This window comes from Anastrepha ludens, chromosome 3 (assembly GCF_028408465.1).
Source record: "Anastrepha ludens isolate Willacy chromosome 3, idAnaLude1.1, whole genome shotgun sequence".
NCBI lineage: Eukaryota > Metazoa > Arthropoda > Insecta > Diptera > Tephritidae > Anastrepha > Anastrepha ludens.
Window position 1 is genome coordinate 119,380,789 of NC_071499.1, and position 19,857 is coordinate 119,400,645.

At 29.8% G+C, this 19,857-nt stretch overlaps 1 protein-coding gene across 1 annotated transcript in view; it reads right to left on the minus strand.

The window, feature by feature from the left end:
• LOC128858906 (putative metabolite transport protein HI_1104) overlaps positions 1-18,585 on the minus strand; it is a 48,600-nt gene extending 30,015 nt beyond the window's left edge. The window contains exon 1 of the mRNA XM_054095477.1: positions 18,116-18,585. The gene's annotated coding sequence lies outside the window, so the exon portion shown is untranslated. The remainder of the gene's footprint in view (positions 1-18,115) is intronic.
• Between the last annotated feature and the right edge of the window lie 1,272 nt (positions 18,586-19,857).

Here is a 19,857-nt window from a genome sequence, read left to right on the forward strand (position 1 = left end):
CCTGTTAACGGCCGCCGTCATTATTGTAAGAATCCTGTTAGACCACAACTTTTTTGAAATTGATTTTTCTTAGAATAAAATTTCAGCCAAGCGAGTGTTATTGTACATCCTTCTTTTCTATGTAGTATTGGTCATTGGCTATTTGGCAGGCATTCGTTGAGATGAGGAGTTTTCTCCCATAAATATTGTAGAAGTTGCAGAGATGAGGAAGAGGAAGACACAGTTGAGCACTTTCTTTGCAATTGTCCTGCTTTAGCTAAAATCAGAGCAGTTTTTCAAGGTAGGCACTTTTTCAAATCTCTTACGGAACTGTCCGGCTTGGGTATTAGACCTATTCTGAGCTTCATAAGAGCCCCAAAATGGTTTCACGAACTAAAGAAACTTTTAAAATAAATGATTTTTGACACCGAAAGGTCAAATGGATAACAAATTCGAACTCAGCAATTCCAAAAACATGTGTATCCATTTTTTTTATTTTCCGGTGAATATTCTGTGTTTGATCTTGAGATGACCTTCAATTTGAACCCGAAAAAGCAAATGGATAAGGAATTCGGACTTAGCAACCCCAAAAACGAAAATATATAAATTTTTTTGGAATTTTTCTGGTGAATATTCTAGGTTTGTCCTTGAAAGAAATTAGTTTTTAAGTTTAGATAGTTGGGTGATGATTTCACCTCTTAAGAGGGGGGGGGCTAGAAATTTGCGCACTTGCCGGAATGTATTACCGTCGATTGGAACTACAATAAAAAATAATGTAATAATAAATGTTTTTTTTTTATTTTTAATCATGAAGAGCCAGTACATGGAGGCGCAATATATAGAAATTATGAAGGTTCTTCTCTGGTAAATATTTTACGGTGTGTGACAATGAGTCAAAAAGAAAGGAAGGAGTCAATAAAAAATCAGAGCTTTTCAAATTAAGACTGTTTCTTTACCGCATAAACAATTGGCGTGTGCACCTTTCCACTCTCACATGGCAGTTAGCGTGTTAATTGATTTTTTCCCTTACAACATTTACAGATTATCAGGCAGTCGTAATTAACACTTAATTACGTTTCAATGTTGCATAAAAAGTGTGTTAGGTATTCAATTCATAACTTTTTACGGTACAGATTAATGCAATTCATTTGAAAGCACTAATTGTTTATAAATTTATTTCTTTTGAATTTTTTTGCGTAATTCATAAAAAGCATTTAAATTAATTTAGTAGTGCGTTTATGTAGCTGATCAAATAATGCAATTCACTGAAAGTGATTTACTACATACATGCAAACACATACTATATACATACACACATACATACATATGTACATATTCAGTAGTACTACAGGTGCTTGTGTTTCAGTAATTATTTTTTACTAATAATCTTTATTAATTTTTAATTGTCGGCGACTAATAGATTTAGAATAATAAGAAATATGTAAGTTCAAATACCGAATACAAGGTTAAATTACGAATATGGAAAAAGGAAAATTCAAACTTCTGCATCTATGAGGATTAAATACCTCAAATAGAGAGAATAAATGTTTTAAAAAATATTATATAGATATATATATGTATATAATTAAAGAAAATACATTTTCTTAAAGCTATTTTTGAAATTTTTTAAATTTATATTAAAATTATTTGTAATTTTTATGTAAACATATAATATATTGCTATATATATAAATTACTTCAGTGTATATAGTATTGAGTATTGTACCATATTGAGAGAAAATAATTTTTTTGGGAATAGGTAACTTCCGTTTTGTTTGGTAAAATATATTAAGGGTATATAATTACATAAAATAATTTTTTTAAAAATATTTATAAAACTAATTTTTAAATTAAAAAAGTTTTAAATTTTTAATTTATTACTTAAATAATTACTTTTCTTTAAGTAAGGATATTTTTTAAAATATTCAAAATTTTAAGAATTTTTTTTTTGTGAAAATAGACAAACACCATATACATACATACATACATACACATATACATACCTATATAAATAAAATTTTATGCAAACTAAAAAGAAAGTTCAACAAACTTTCATACAAATTTCAAAGTTTCACACTTTTTAATCAGAAGTTTTAGAAAAATTCCGAGTATGCAGTTTTACAGCAAATTGAATTTTAGTAAAATAAATTGCAAGTGTGAAGTGGCTCAAAAATCGCATTGTCTTTTGACACTTTTTTTTGCAGACGGTTTTGGAGACTTTCCCATATAAAAAAAATGATCATTCGTTTAAATTAGTTCAGTAAAATTAAATAAGAGACATATCAAAATTCAAATCTTGTCAATAAGTCACTATACTGCAGCTATTTAACACATTGAAGACACATAATGGAAAAAATGGCTCTTCTAAATTTTGTTAAATTATTTAAAGTTAGTATCTTAATTTTTTAAATTTATTTTGAAAATTTTTTAAATCTATTTTTTAACTTCAGTAAAATGGTTTCATTTTTTTCTTTAATTTTGTAACCTGAATTCAATTTATATTTTCATGTTTGTAAAATATTTTAGTTTTTTTTTATTGTATGAAGCTTTTGTGGCTTATTTTTTTGAATTTTGTAAATGGTTTAAATTTAGTTTTTCAATTAATAAAATTTTTGCAATTTAATTTTAAAATTTTTTAGTTTACTCTTTAAATTGCGTAAAGTTTTTTAGCTTATTCTTATATTAAATTGCATAATCTTTTATTTATTTTTTAGTTTTGTAAAATTGTTTAAGTCTAATTTTTAAATTTTTTAAATTTTTTTTCTTATATTTTAAAATATTGTAATTTTATTTTAATTTTGCAAAATTGTTTAATTGTGTTAAGTTTTTTTATTTATTTTTTAAATTCTGTAAAATTGTTTAATTTTAGTTTTTCAATTTTTGAAATCTTTTAAATTTATTTTTAGAATTTCACAAAATTTTTTGGTTTATTTTTTAAATTGAATAAAGTTTTTTATTTGTTCTTTATATTTTATAAGATAGCTTAAATTTACAATAGTTTTTCAATTTTAAACATTTTTTAAATTTAATTTTTAAATTTTGCAAAATGTTTAGTTCATTCTAAAATTGTGTCAAGTTTTTTTATTTCTTTTTTAAGTTTCGTAAAATTATCTAAATTTAGTTTTTCAGTTTTTAAAATTTTTTAAATTTTGCAAAATGTTTAGTTTATTCTAAAATTGTGTCAGGTTTTTTTATTTCTTTTTTAGGCTTCGTAAAATTGTTAAAATGCAGTTTTTCAATTTTAAAATGTTTAAATCAATTTTTTAAATTTTGCTAATTCAAAAATTTTTTAAATTTATTTTTTTAATTTTGCAAATTTTTTAGTTTGTTTTTTAAATTGTGTAAATTTTTTTATTTATTTTTTCAATTTTGTAAAATTCTTTACATTTATTTTTTAAATTTTGTAAAATGGTTTCAGTTTAGTTTGTAAATCTTTCAATTTGTTTTTAAATTTTGCAAATGGGTTCAATTTATTTTTTTAGTTTGAAAAATTCTTAAAATTTATTTAAAACTATTTTTAATTAATTTTAAAAATTTTTTTAATTTTATATAGGCACATAATTGGTAAAATAGGTATAATTTGCATAAATAAATTAGCTTCACATACACATACATACATATATTTACTTGTAGCATACATAAACACATACATATGTACTCGTATGCATGTAAATATATGGCCTCCAGCGTAGCAGGCATTTCACATTGTGCATGAGGCAAAAAAAACCTACTTTTGTTGCACAGTCTACTGATCAATATCACTCAATCCCAAACGGCCACGCATAATTGCTCACAAATATACCTACATGACAGTACATATTTACTCAGCAGTTCATAGTTATTAAAATAAAAAAAAAAATCAATTTTCCATTTGTCATTGCTCAACAGCGTTGCTTGAGTGGCAAATACTTTCACACCGCACGAGAAATATCAATATTGACACTAGAATAAAAGTTTCCTGCATGACAAATCGCTTAAGTGCGGGTAAGTAAGTACCTACAAATAGCAACACACATTCGTTAATATGTATGCCTGCACATAAGCGCAAATGTATGTGTGTATGTATGTATGCGCGGAAAACACTAAATTGAACCAAGATTGATGCTGGCAAAAAAGCTGTGCTAGTTTATAGCAAACAACTGACATAAATGTTGCAAATTAACAACGTAGCTATTAGAATTGTATTTTCAACAACTTACCAGTACTCATTTACAGCTGCTATTTTTTATGTTTGAAGCATAAATTTTTTTATTACTGCTACTGTGCAGGCAAATAAAATCGATTAGCGCCGTTGGCTGCATGGCTTTTAATGAGTCGAGTGTAAATGTTTGAAAGTTATCAGCATACGGGGAGGAGTTGCAAACGCGCATGCACATATAAGTACGTATGTATATATACTAGTATACGAGTACATGTAAATATCTTCTGGTTATTGATGTACTGCTTAAAAATATTCACATGCCGTTTGTTAGCTGTCAGCTTGAAGCATACAATTAATTATTTCTTCTAATTTTTTATTAGCCAGCGGATATGAAGTGCATGAAAAGTGTAAAATGCGTAAAGTGTTTATATGAACAACATACCATTTATATCTATGTATATCTGTATATCTGTACGAGTATAATTAAGTTAATAATTTTGCGCTTCAGTTGTTGACGTGTAAACATACAGTGAGTGTCACAGAAAATCGTACAAATATTTTTCTGCAAAGTTTTTTTTTATTTTATTAATTTGAATATATATTTTATGAATATAAACAAAATTTTATGCTCTAATAGTAACAGTATAAAATGAAATTCCAAACCTTTTAAAAAATTTTAAAAATTTCGTAAAATATTTTTACAATATTTTCCATTTCTTATTAATTTATTATGAAAATATATTTTATATTTTAATACCACATCAAGAATTGAAATTCCAAACTTTTTAATAAATTTCATAAAAATTTAGAATAACAAAAAATTATGTTTTCTAGTATGCAGCTTTTAGTAAAAATTTATTTTCTTTTATAAAAAAAAAATTTATAAAAACTTGCAATTTTTTTTAAAGTTTTGTGAATTTTTCTAAAAACTTGTAAATTCTTTTAAAAGTATGATATTTTAAAATTTTACTTAAAAAGAAATTTTGTAATATATTAAAATTTTTTAAAACGTTTTTTTTATTAAATTTTAATGAAAATGCAAACATGAACTGGGTATCCCTAACAGCGTAGAAGTTATGTGACTGTACGCTGAAAGTCTTCCGCATTTTTCCCAAATTACGCATTCAAGTGATTTTTTCTTGAACGTGAAGCTCAGCTAAAAAAACCATAAACTGTTAATACGAGGGTCGTTTCAAAAGTCCGTGCAAAAATAAAAATTATTTAATTGTTTGGGATAAACCTTCTTTATTTTTCGGAATAGTCTTCTTTTAGGCTTATACACTTCGTCCAACGCTGTTCTTGTTAGTTGATCCCTTCCGAATAATAGAATTTGAATAAAATCTTTTTCCCACCAGTCATTTCTTCAAATTGGTAGTCTGATGGATCCATGGAAGACAAGTCTGAAGAAGCGTTGAAATGTGAAACGCGTTGGCACCCTATTTCCATTCATTTTCCGACCACAACTGCTGAGACTTGAGCTAGTGCGTTGTCGAGGTGGAAAAGAAAAATCACTCGACTTCCTCGATTAAACGAATGCCAAACTCAAAAAAATATTCCAATCTGTCTAAAACTTAGTGTGTGGTCTTCCAAGAGATGCTACTAACTAAACATAACCTCGATACGCACCATCTCTCTGACTTTGCACGGACTTTTCCAACGACATTCATATCAGGAAAATATATGGTCCGGTTGCAACAATAGATGGCAGCTACCGCATTCGCTACAATAATGAAATCGAAGAAATCGTTCAAGGACAAAATATAATACGTTTTATCAAAGCCCAACGAATTAGATGGATTGGGCACGTACTGCGCATGCCGAAAGAGCGAAATGCTAGGAAAGCTTTTATTTTAACACCAATTGGAGGAAGAAAAAGAGGACGCCCACGAAAGCGATGGTTAGATGACGTCGAATCAGATCTTAAGCAAATGAACGTACACAACTGGAGAGATGTAGCCATGGATAGAATAAAGTGGAGAAAAATTGTTGATGAAGCTATGGTCCACCACGGACTGTGAGGCTAAGAAGAAGAAGAAGATTCATATCAGACACTTCAGACTTGTTTCACTACAATAAAATTTAATGGGCTGCAAACTATATTACATAACTTAGAAATTCTAAAAAATTCTAAAATTATAAAAAATTCTATTGTAAAAATTTATGAATTTTTTTATAAGTTTTTATACAATAAAAAAATCTAAAGTTATATTATAAAAAATTCGATTGCAAAAATTTTTAAATTTTGGAATACAAACTATATTTTTATAATAAACTAATAAAAGTAGTAAATATTTGCAAAAAAAAATGGGCTTACGATTTTTAGTGTCAATCACTGTATGTACAGGTGCATTTGTATGTACATATGTGTGTGTAGGCAATTCGCGATAATCGGTCGCATAAATTGCCATGAATAAATAATTATTTTGAAAAATACCCAGTAAATCGGGCATTCTAAAGGCCTAAGTAAATGATTGGCCATAAAATATGCCATAAAATATTTGTATCTTATTTTCAAGATTCCATCGCTGCATGAAACCCGGCAGAGTGGCTACGGTTTTTATTTGTGCGTTTAAGTTAATAGCTTATTTTTACTATTTCAAGTTATATTTTACAATTTGTAATACAAAAAAAATATTTAAAATAATAATAAAAATATTAAAATATTTTTCCACTCTTATATCATAGAATAAAAAACAATATCAGTTGCGCTAGTTTGATTATTTTATAATGTAAAGGCAGAAGAGAAATTCCCGCTCTGATTTGTGCAATTCAATTCATTTTGATGAAAAAATAAATAAATAAATAATTATAAAATTGCTCAATGAAAATTTATTTCTTAATTTCTACATATACGCTTAATATATCTTCTTTATATATAAAAATGAATGTTTGTCTTATGTCCTCGATGAACTCAAAAACTACTGGACACTGCAGAGTAGCAACTTCTGCCCCGTTCAACCGATTTTTTCGAAATAAACAAAATCAATAAAATGGTTTAGAATGAATTGAATATTTGTGTACCAATTTTTCTTTAAAGTTAGTTTTCTTAAATTTATTTTAGTTGTTGGCATGGCAGTGCGCTCCGGGTACAGCTGTTGTTGTGTTGTTGTACAGCTAGTAATAAAAATAAATAAAAATTAGAAATGCCCGAACTCTTAGTGCAAAACTTGGTTTTAAGCCTAGCATTCAAGCAGCCCACATTGCATTGCCACTTGCAGTTCTAGCGAAGAAGCTTATATGTATATTATTCTCTAAGTAAAGAAGATTATCTGTCTCCTTTTGGTATCAGCATCGCCTTGCCTTGCAGCTGCCAGCCAATTTTTGGCATCACATTACGTGGAAAAGATTAATATTAATATTTGGGTATTCTGGCAAACTCTAAACTAAAATTCAACTCTTTAACTGTACTGTAATAAATAATTATGCTTCCTAATGTCAAAATATTAAATTTTATAATTTCCTTTTATTATTTTTTCTATTTCTTAATTTATTCACTATTTATTATTTAAAAAAAAAAACGTTTTCTAAATTTTTCCACGGGCTGTAACCCAAAGTTATGAAACTCTCTCATCTCAGTTAGCTCATTTGCCTGATAGCCTAAGGGTTTGAGTGATCTTAATTTCAGGTTAAGCACAAAATATCTGTTTAAGTCACACTGCGCGTAGTGGCTATGTAATAATAATATTAGTATCCAATCCAATAATCAAATCCAATCATTTTACACCATTTTTGGTGATGAATTTCCGGAAACTCTGATTAATGCTGATTTTTTATTGAATTATTAACGAATGCGGTACTATTTTTTCGAGCACCTTTTCCTCATGAAATTCTTCATAATTTGGACTGCAGTGTTCATCGGAGCTGCTTAGAGTAACAGCAATTTCACGCTTAGTCAGAGTGTGATCTTCTCGCATCATTTTATACATCTGCTGCATGATTTCTGGTATTGTTGCCTTTATTGGACGTCCGCTATGTGGTTTATCTTCAACGCACGTTTAACCTCTTAAAACCATCGACACAAAATTGGAAAAGAAAAAACAGTTCTCTTTTAATACTTTCACAATTTTTGATGAATTTCTGTTACTGACAAAGAATTTCAACACTGCCTGATACAACTACAAATGGCTTGTAAGCAAAGAATGAATTGACAGATTGAAATAAAATTTGTATGTGTTCAAATGCTAGATGTAATATTAAAATGGCGTATACATTTTTTGATTCCTCTACTAGTTAATAAAACTCGCTTTCAATACTTTCCCACCAGCCTGTAATGAGCGTATCGCTGAGTACTTTCGATGGCATCATAACCTAAGCTATCTATCGTTAAAAACGAAACGGAATAATTTTTTAAATTGACTATTAACGATTTTGGATCATAAACAGCCCACTTTGAAGTTTTTTCATCTATAAAATTTGAATTTTTTTTTTAAATCAGCCGCTTACTAGTTAGTAGTCATAAAATATACTATATGCCTGAGCCTTTATTAAAATTTTTTTTTTCTTTTTTTTTGATGATGCAAATTAATAAAAAAAAATATGTAGACAACAATAATAATTAGCATGTTTGCGAAAATAATCAAGTACTCGCATTTGCATTTCAATTAAGTGACAGGTTGCCTTTTACTTTGGTAGTTAGGCAGTTGCCGTAAATATTCATAAGTACCGGATCATAAGACAAGCCCTTTTGCAAAAGCAAATGCGCAAATAGAAGTGTGAAAGCAACGTTTAAAAATCATTATTTCGTAAGAAATATTAATTTAAATGTATGACTAGATTAATAATAATTGCATTGCATGCCCAACTTTGACAGGTTTAGAGCGAACGCATTGGGGGAAGTCTAAAGGTGTTTCGCACATTTCAGTGCTTTCAGGTTAGATTTCAGGCAATTGGCATAACAACGCAGTTAGTGAACGCCTGTCACTCGCTTTTAGGATAGACTAGCGGTGATTAAGGCCACAAATGCAGAAATTTTAACAGGCCATTGAACTACAGATCCACTCAGAAGAAGTGGAATCTAATAAACATTTCCTGCCTTGAAGTATCTACTTTAATACATTCCAGGTTTCTGGGACATCACTTCTTCACGAGCTGAGACAGTCTAAACTATGAGTGTTACAAAGCGAACTGTGCTCTGGTTAATCATTTGACTCGTTCGAAGCATCCATCCACCTCTGAGCCTGGCGAAAACATAAAAATCGTAAGGAAATTATGCTCGAATATCATCGTGTGGCCATCTACGGGATATCAGCTGATATTAGTGTATACCTCGGATCAACGCAGCGGCATTATGTACGAATTATTAATTATGAGAGAAGTTCGAGCGCGCATTGCACCGAAGGCGCTGAGTTTTTGCAAAAATAGCAACGCCGAGCGTTCGTCCAAAAATGCTTTCTTTGGACCAACATTTTATTGCAGGCAGTAACCAAATATTAGTAGAAATTGCGCTACTCAGACGTTTCAAAACCAAAATCTATGGCAAAGGCGAATCAGCCCGTGCCTTGTTGACCATTTCTTTATTGCAACACTGTGACAGATTTAGAACAAGACTTTATCAAAGACAGTAACCAAATATCAGAAGGAATGGCGCTTTTCAGAAGAGTCACAAGCCAAAAGGGTCCAACTACCACCCATCGCAGACGAAAAGCTTCAGTTGGCTCGCGAGACCCGAGGTACTTTGGCAGAATAACATGCAATAGTAGGTAAAGCTCCTACCTATCCAGAATCCAGAGAAGAAAGTGGCAATGTATCGACCTCATATAAACGTCAACGACTTCACACAGAAGAATATAAAAAGTCAATCACTCAAAAATCAGGTTTATCAAAGTTTCAGTGACTTTTTTTCTATCGACATCGACGCAGTAAACATTAACAGCTGTTAATGGTGGGTAACTGTTAATAAACTACCAGTAATTACATTGTAAAATATAATTTTTATAAAGCCACATACATTTGCTTGCAATATGGTGCACGTGGCATGCATACATACCTATCAATGTTAGTGCAGCACGTTGCAGCAAATAAAAACAAGCGCTGAACATTAATCGTGACTTCATTTATCTAATAAATCATATTGATGTATGTTAATGTGGTAACAACAAAAACAACAAAGGAAAATATTTGATGCAGATGGCGCTCATCAATTGTATAATTAATTAGTTGACTAGCAAACAGGCAAAGGTAACAGAAGTAATATAGAAAAAAATAGAAAAAATAATAGAAAAAAACGGAAAAAATAGAAAAAACAGATAAATAAATATTTTGAAATTAAAATGAAATTAAATATCTAAATAGAGATTCATTTGTTCATTAAAGTATTTGTTACGCAACACAGCACCTAAACACGAGTTCACATTTTTATTTTATAAACAGCTGTTAGTTCGATAAATTAATAGAATTATGCAAGCAATTTTTTAATGCTCATTTGATGACTTATAAAAAGTCTAGAATCATTTTAATTGTGCAACTAAAAAGTGTTTGTTAAAATAAGAAATTGCACAATAATACGAAATGTGATGCAAATCAGATACATGGCGTAAAATGCGCGCAGAGTATTAAAAGATATTTCAACAGTATGGAGGAGGCGATAGGCAGGCGTAATGATTGACTGGCGTAAGCAGTAGAGCAAGTGATTTATTTAAATATGAAGGTGACTGTAGGGATGCCTAATGAGTGACTTGAGTAAGCAGCAGCAAATTTGGTTTAGTTTCTGGAACAAATTTCAGTTCTAAAGCTACTCCTCAGTGATTTGGCTAAAATTATTTTATACTTAGATGCCGTTTCAAAAGTATTAAAGCAGCTGCGGGGGTTCTAATGATTGACTTGATTAAACAGCAGAAAATGTGATGGTTTTCTGTGACATATTTCAATTCAAAAACTACACCTCAGTAATCTTGTCGACAAATTCCCAAATCTTACTTGGCCAAAATGGCGCTTAGATGATTTTTTAAAAGCATTAAAGCAGTGATTTTTTATATGAAATCGACTGTAGGGATGCCTATTAATTGAATTGAGTATGCAGCCGAAAATGTAATGATTTTCCAAAATCAAACCTTAGTGATCCTCTCCCCAAATACTCTCTTTTGCCCAATATTAACCATGGGTGCCTTTCTAAATATACGAAGAAGGCTATTGGGGCGTTTAATGATTGACTTGAGTAGCCAGCAGAAAAATTTGTGATCCTCTCGACGAATTCCCCAATCCCATTTGGCCAAAATAGTGTTTAGATGACTTTTTAAAAGCATTAAATCATTGCTTTTTTGAAGTTATTTTTTTATTAATATGAAATCGACTGTAGGAAGGCCTAATACTTGACTCGAGTAACCAGCAGGAAATTTGTTTTTTTCTGGAAACAATTTGAGTTCTAAAAGCGAGCCTCTGTAATCTTAATCTATCTAGCGAAAATATAATTGAGTGAGTCCTACAGAGCTATTATATCTGAATAAGATGCTATAGGATAAATCACATGAAATCATAAGGATTGGCAAGGGTTGACAAGGAGTCTCAAGCATATGTCTGCCAATGAACTTTACCTCAGTGTTAACAATACAGAGGTAGGCGTATTTTAACCTATATTTAAGGACAGTCTGGCAATGGCTACAGTATCAAGCATTTATCAGGCGGTTCCTTCATTTATCAGGTTCGTGCTCGCGAATGTCAATCAAATGAGCCAGAAAGCTTTATTATATCAGACAGTCATATTGCCTTAGAGGCCTCAGACTCTTACGAGAGGGCAGCAAGGTTTGTGGATAGTTGCAAAGTTACTCTGAACTGATTGAAGTCACCGAATACTATTCGTCTTACATTGTGTTGTCTCCCAGAGTATAGTAAATGGCAATTGAAGAACTAACTATTTAGCACAACTTGGCTATTTTGCAAAAAAAAAACTATGTTGTCCGTTTAATACCTAGTCTTTCCACCCTGCGGATCATTCAGCTTGAGCTTAGAAAATTAGATAAACGCTAGTTTTTCAACCTCTGCCTTGACGTAAATAAATTTTAATAATCTTAGAGAGACATATGCATGTATGTAATATAGTTTCTGCTCATCATCTCTAAATGGCTTATTTGTTACTGCTTAGCACCTCTTAGAGAGACAAGGGCAAGCGCAACATTTGAAAAATAAATTTAAAAATTATATTAAATTTACTTAAATTGAATATGCATTAGATATTTTCTCCAAAGCAAATAAGTCAGAATTTTACATTATTCCTTGATCAGACTTCTAGCAGGTATCCGTCAGATACATCGACGAATAAGGATTTCCCGTGATGTCAGATTTTTTATCAACCTTCCATGGGTTTCTAATCGAGTCGCCCAGATATCTAATAATTTTCCTAACTGGGTATGAGCTAAATTTTTTATGTTGGAGGTTGAAATTTTAACTTTAGTATGAATACTAAGTTTTTGGAATTTATTGTGTCGTGTATCAGTGCAGGGCAATGCTCAAGTAAGTGCCTTGGCGATTTCGTTCTTTGTTCTGTTTATCACCTCCAAGACAAATTTCAGACTCAAAACCCCAGTCATGAAACTACAATTGATGGGAAAAGTTTCAGTCGCTCCTCGACACACAATGGCAAGTCTTTCGGGTGTATTTCTGTCCTAAAAAACAACTTCTCATAAAAAACCACCTGCCGCACGGAGGCGACAAAATACTACAGTATTCCATTTGGAGAAAACATCAACGCACACCACAAACACCCTAAATATATGTGTACACATACATATATGTAAATATGTACGGGCAACTCAAATTTCATTGTTAAAATATTTTATTGCTCTTCTTCTTCAGTCTTAGTCAACGAAATAAAATTTTAATATTCGACGTTTTTTTTTAGAAATAAAACGCGACGCACAGCAGACTGCGAATTTATAATCAAGTAATAGGTCTATTTATAAGTTCGTGCGGTTTTACAACAGATGGCGTAACTTGATTATTATTCCATCGATCCACATTTCCAAACATTCATTGGAGAGCTACTGTCGTAAGGCACAAACGTCAGTATAAGTTTTTTATTTGAAGCGTAAACAACAATATTTTTACCACACTTGAAAATGTCGAATTTCGTGCCAAATAATGTGTTTTTGCGGGGAATTCTTCTTCATTATTTTAATATGAAGAAAAAAGCAGCCGAAAGTCATCGTATCTTGGTGGAAGTTTATGGTGAGCATGCTCTATCTGAGCGAACGTGCCAGAAGTGGTTTGCACGCTTTAAAAGTGGTGATTTTGGCTTGGAAGACGAAGAACGCGAGGGTGCGCCGCCAAAGTTCATGGATACCGAATTGGAGGAATTGCTCGATCAAGATCCGGCTCAAACGCAAGAAGAGGTTGCAAAAACTTTGGGAGTTGATCAATCAACCATTTCCAAACGTTTGAAAGCCATGGGAATGATCCGAAAGGTAGGCCATTGGGTGCCGTATGAATTGAAGCCAAGAGACGTTGAACGCCGTTTTATGGCATGCGAACAACTGCTTCAACGGCACAAAAGAAAGGGTTTTTTGCATCGAATTGTGACTGGCGATGAAAAGTGGGTCCATTACGACAATCCAAAACGTCGGGCCATGCTTCAACATCGACGTCGGCGCAGAATATTCATGGCCTGAAGGTTATGCTGTGTATCTGGTGGGACCAGCTGGGTGTTGTGTATTATGAGCTACTGAAACCGAATGAAACGATTACGGGGGATGTCTACCGACGACAATTGATGCGTTTGAGCCGAGCACTGCGAGAAAAACGGCCGCAATACGCCGATAGACACGACAAAGTTATTTTGCAACATGACAATGCTCGGCCACATGTTGCACAAGTGGTCAAAACATACTTAGAAACGCTCAAATGGGATGTCCTACCCCACCCGCCGTATAGTCCAGACCTTGCGCCATCCGATTACTATCTCTTCCGATCGATGCAACATGGCCTGGCTGACCAGCACTTCCGTAATTACGATGAAGTCAAAAAATGGATCGATTCGTGGATTGCGGCAAAACCGACCGAATTTTTCACAAAGGGAATCCGTGAATTGCCAGAAAGATGGGAAAAAGTAGTAGTAAGCGATGGACAATATTTTGAATATTAAATTTGTAACCATTTTACGTCAATAAAGTTTCAAATTTCGAAAAAAAACCGCACGAACTTATTCATAGTCCTATTAGTTTAACAGAAAGGAATAGAATTTCTTTACAAAGTAAGTAGAAAATGACATAGAATAATTATCAATGAGATTTTTAAGAAGAAAAAACCCAACAGTTACACTTATTTAGAGGTGACGCGGTTTTTATCTCACAAAAAAAAGTAAGCAAAAATAACGAAAGATATACGAACAAAAGAGATAGGTGCCTACATACCTATATATGTATGCATGTATGAACATATGTATGTATGTATGTAGACAATAACTTCAAAAACTCTAGTTTATGAACCGCAAAAAAAGCAAATGCGAATCTAATGAACGCTTTTGGGAAAAGTTGAAGATGGAATCAAACGCCGTAGTTGGCGAAAATGAAAAAATTTGTGTATAAATATGAAATCATGGCACCGAAAATATACAAAATATATTTAAAAGATGTTTCGTCTAAACTATAAACGTAAGGAAGACTGCGGCACAAAGCATGAATTTAAATATAAATTAGTTAGTTCCTTATTATTTTTATTATTAATATCAGTAAATGGAACTAAACTGCCAATCAGCTTAAAATTCCAAGCAAGTTAAAACTAGTTATTATAAAATTTTTATTTATGTATGAATGTAATTAAATAATACATACATACACATTTGCGGTTGATAACTAAAGGAAAGCACAAAATATTCTTTAAACCTAAATCCAGTTTAAATGTCGTTGGTACTAGAAAAAATTGCTTATTTTAAAAATCGCTGTTTATTGTTTAGAAAGATATTCACATACATACATATAATACATATATACTTCCTCAGCCTCCTGATTCATGAAAATTGTGTGAAATTTGTATAGATTGCATAAATGGCAAAAAATAATATTTTTAATGGTAAATATTCAAAAAAAAAAGATAATGAAAACACGTATCATTCTGAACATAAAATGAAAAACAAAAATTTTTTTCAATCAATCTCATTCGGCGCTTGTATATAATCACTGCACTCACATTTTTGAAATAAAATTTTTTCTAATTTAAGTAAATTTAAAGTTAGATAATTAAAAGTAACAAACTATTTTTTTTTTTGATTTTCTCAGAAATGTATTAATTTTTTATTCAAAGAAATTCCTTTAGTTTATTTTATTTTGAAAGCATTTGCATTTATATTTTTATGTGCGGCTTAATAAAATTTTTTAATGTGGACTACATTTTGTCAATAAATTATTGTCTACTAATCTTTGGTGTCTTTTTATTTTACAAATATTTTCCAATTTGGTTTTTTGATTTAAAAAAATTTCTTTCGTTAATTTCATTTAAAAAATATATTTTTTATGTTTGGATGGCGATTAAAAATTTTTTAATGTAATGCTAATTTTTTCAACATTTTGTTTCAAAAATATTTCTCAATTTGGTTTTTTGATTTAAATAAACTTTTTTAGTTGATTTTATTTAAAAAATATTTGTATTTAATATCTTGTGTGCTATTTAAATTAATTAATTTTTTAGTAAACATGAAATTTTTTCAATAAATTATTGTCTACTAATCTTTGTTGATTTTTCATTTTGAATATATTTTTCAATTTGGTTTTTCGACTTAAAAACTTTAATTTATTGTAATTTTTGTAAACATTAAAATAATTTCTTTTTTTTTTTTAATAAATTTTGTATTACTCTTTTGTGATTTTTTATTTTAAAAATATTTTTCAATTTGCATTTTTAATTTAAAGAAATTTCTTTAGTTAATTTTATTTTAAAAATATTTTTATTTATTTATTCGTGCTCTATTTAATTAATATTTTAATGAGCTTAACATTTTTTCAATAAATTATTATCTACTAATTACTTTAATTTTTAAGGCATTAAATTAAAAATTTTTTTTCGATAAATTATGTATTAATCTTTGGTGGTTTTTATTTCAAAAATACTTCTTACTTTGGTTTTTTTTTTTTGGTTTAAAGAAATTTCTTTAGTTAATTTTATTTTAAAAATATTTGTATTAAATTTTTTGTGTGCTGTTTAATTAATTTTTTTGGTGATTTTGTATTTTTAAAAATATTTCTCAATTTGGTTTTTCGATTTCAAAAAAATTGCCTTCGTTAATTTAATGAAAAAAATATTTTTGTTAATTTTTTTATGTGAATTCAATTTAATTTTTGTAAAGATTAAATTAAAAACCAATTTTTTTTTCAATAAATTATGTATTAATGTTTGCTGATTTTTTAAAAATATTTTTCAATTTGTGTTTTTGATTTTAAGAAATTGCTTTAGATAATTTTATCTTAAAAATATTTTTTTTATTCTTTTATGTATCGCATTAATTACTTTTTTGCGAACATTACAATTTTTTTTAATATAATTTCAATAAATTATGAATTAATCTTTGGAAATTTTTTATTTCAAAAATATTTTTCAATCAAATATTTTACAATAGATTTAAAAACTCTTTACTAGTTTTTGGACATTTTTATGTTAGAAAACATTAAGCTTTGAAGACTTTATTATAGAAATAATTTTCGTGCAAAAATAATAATTTTAGCAAATAATTTGAGCAAATTTTAAAATAATCCAATTTGTAATTGTAAAGAAACTCAGCGCAATTTTTTTTCTATTCATTTTGTGTTTTTGCTCAGATTTTTAAATCTGCACGTTAATAGTGAAATTGTTTTCTTAATTTTTTTTGGCAGAATTTTGCTATGCAATGTACCTATCAACAAATTAATTTTTAGTTTTTTTTTTAATTTGCTTATATTTTTATTTAATTTTTTTTCAGCGTTAAAAATATTTTTCAATTTACATTTTTATGTAAAGAAATTTCTTTTCTTCTTCTAATTAAATTTTTTGTAAACATTTCTTGATTGATTTTTACTGATCTTTTATTCAGCTTAAATAATATTTTTTAATTTACATTTTTTTTTAAGAAATTTCTTGCGTTAGTTTTATTTTAAATTGCCTTCGTTAATTTAATTTAAAATATATTTTTATTTGTTTTTTTTTATGTGCGATTTATTGTAATTAAATTCTTTGTAAACATAACAATTTTAATACACATTTTTTATTATTATTTTTTTTTTTTGCTTTTTAATAAATTATGTATTAATTTTTGGTGTCAAAAATATTCTTCAATAAATTTTTTTTTACTTTTAAAATTCCCATCGTTAGTTTTTTGACCTTTTCATGCTAGTAAAAAATATGGATTACGCTTTGGAGACTTTGTTATGGAATAAATAAAATTTTGCTATTTTAAAATTATTAAACTTTTCATTTCACTTTTGAATTGCAAAGAAACTCATCGCTATTTTTTATTAATTTTTTTTTTTTGCTCAGTTTTTAATTTAAGATCAGCGAGTTAATATTGAAAAATTATTTTTAAATATTTTTGCCCAGAATTTCGCTATGTAATTTCTGAACAAACTCATTTTTGGTTTTATTTCCAATTCTTTCCTTTTTGATTTTATTCTTGCATTTAACTTCATTGATTTTATTTAAAAAAAATTCTTTGGACCACGATTTTATTTAAAAAAAAAGTTCTATAGTTCAAGATTTTATTGTTTAATTTCTTATGAAAACAATTAAATAATATTTTTTAGACCCTTTCATTATTTTTTCTTTTTTTGCATGTTTCCTCGTTAAAATTTGATTACTTCATTTAAAAAAATCTCCTTGAGCCAAAATAATATTAGTTTTATTGTTTCGAAACCTATTTTTAGCTTTTGGAAATTTTCATATTGAAAAAAAAAACAAAAACGAAAAAAAATGCATTAACCTCCTTTGATTTTGTTAAAGAAATGTTCTTTAACCAAAATTTTACTATTTTATTTCTTTAGAAGCTCGTCACTAGTTTTCAGAATTTTTTGCTTAACTGTATTGAAAAAAGTATCTGCGCACTAACCTTTGGTGATTTTATTTAAAAGTATACTCCTTATAATCCAAGTCTTTCGCCGATTTTTTATCTCCAAAAATTCTTGCGAACTTGTACTCCTTTTCTAATCAAACACTTTCTTAATGAATTGCTTTCACGCAATTATTGCACGAAACTCAACGCCTTCTAAAAACTCTTTTATACGTGAAAAATAATAATTTTCTTATCTAATATTCGCTGCACAACCGCGACACTCAATTTATTCGATTTCTTCTGCACAATTGTTTATGATTTTTAGATTTATCAACTTCGATGCTCAATAATTAGAACTTCTGCGCTACACATTTATGTACGTAGATAAGTGTATATGTATGTGTGTAGATGGGCTACGTTATTAATTAAAACTTAAATATTCTCGTTTAACCGTCGCGCAGAATCGAAACACCGTTTACGCGGAGTTCCGTCCGCTTTGTATTTTGTGAACAGAAGAAACTGAACTTGGCCGTCGTCGTTGTCTTATAAAGGAAAATTTGTTCATTGTGATCGCACCACAGCGCGGCGGGGCTTTATTATTGCTGTTAGTGTTGTTGCTGCTGCCGCGTCATTATGATTGTTTCTTAAAAATGTTTTTTTATTTTTTTATTTTTGTTTGAATCTTGTTTTTGCGCCTGTTTATTTTTTGCAAAAAAAACAAAAAAAAAACAAACACAATCACAAGTAAAAAAGTAAATCAATATCGGAAAGAACATTCACTGAGCTTCAAACTTGTTCGAAACGAACCGAGCAAAAACATGATTCAGCATGATTCAGTTAATGAACTTGTTGCTGCTGTTGCAGTTTTGCCTATTGCTGCTGCTACTGTTGTTGCTGTATAGTTGACAATCGAGCCGACTTAGCAGCAACGCTAGACGGAACTTCTACGCACCGGTACTCTCTCTCTGAAATTAGTGCACTTTGAAAGCATGTACGTTTATTTTCCCCCTCATTTTGTCTAATTAACACATAATTTATTATTTTAGCATTTTTAAGTAGGTATGTGCGTGTCAAAAGTACACGAAAATGCCTTTCTCTTACACACTCGAGCACTAGGAAATATTTTCTAAGCAGTCGCGTGACCTGCCTTACGTAGGGGTCGCATACGAGGGTCGTTTGAAAAGTCCGTGCAAAGTCACAGAGATGGCACTACTGGCGCGTACCGAGGTTATGTTTAGTTAGTGGCATCTCTTGGAAGAACACACACCAAGTTTTAGGCATATCGATCTATTTTTATGTGTTTGACATTCGTTTGAATCGAGCAAGTCGAGTGATTTTCCTTTTCCATCACGAAAATGCACCAGCTCGCGCCTCAGCAGTTGTGGTAGGGAAATTAATGTAAATGGGGTTCCAACTCGTTGCACTTCCCCCCTGTTCACCAGACAAGGCTTCCTCGCACTACTCTTTGTTCCCCAATGTGAAGAAATACCGGACGATTTTATTCAAACGAAGAGGTGATTGCAGAAACGAATGGATATTTTTCAGACTTGGACAAATCCAAATAGAACAAACCAGAACAGCGCTGGACGAAGTATATAAGACTATGCCGAGAAATAAAAAGAGGTTTACGCCAAAGTATAGTAGTAGTTTTTATTTTTGGACGGACTTTTCAAACGAGTCTCGTACATTTAAATTTTTTTTCCATTTGCTTACTTGCTTCAGAAATCAATAGAATTGTAGTTTCCAAGGAAGTTTAAATAAGTATCAATTAAATTGTGATTTAATATTTTCTTACGTTG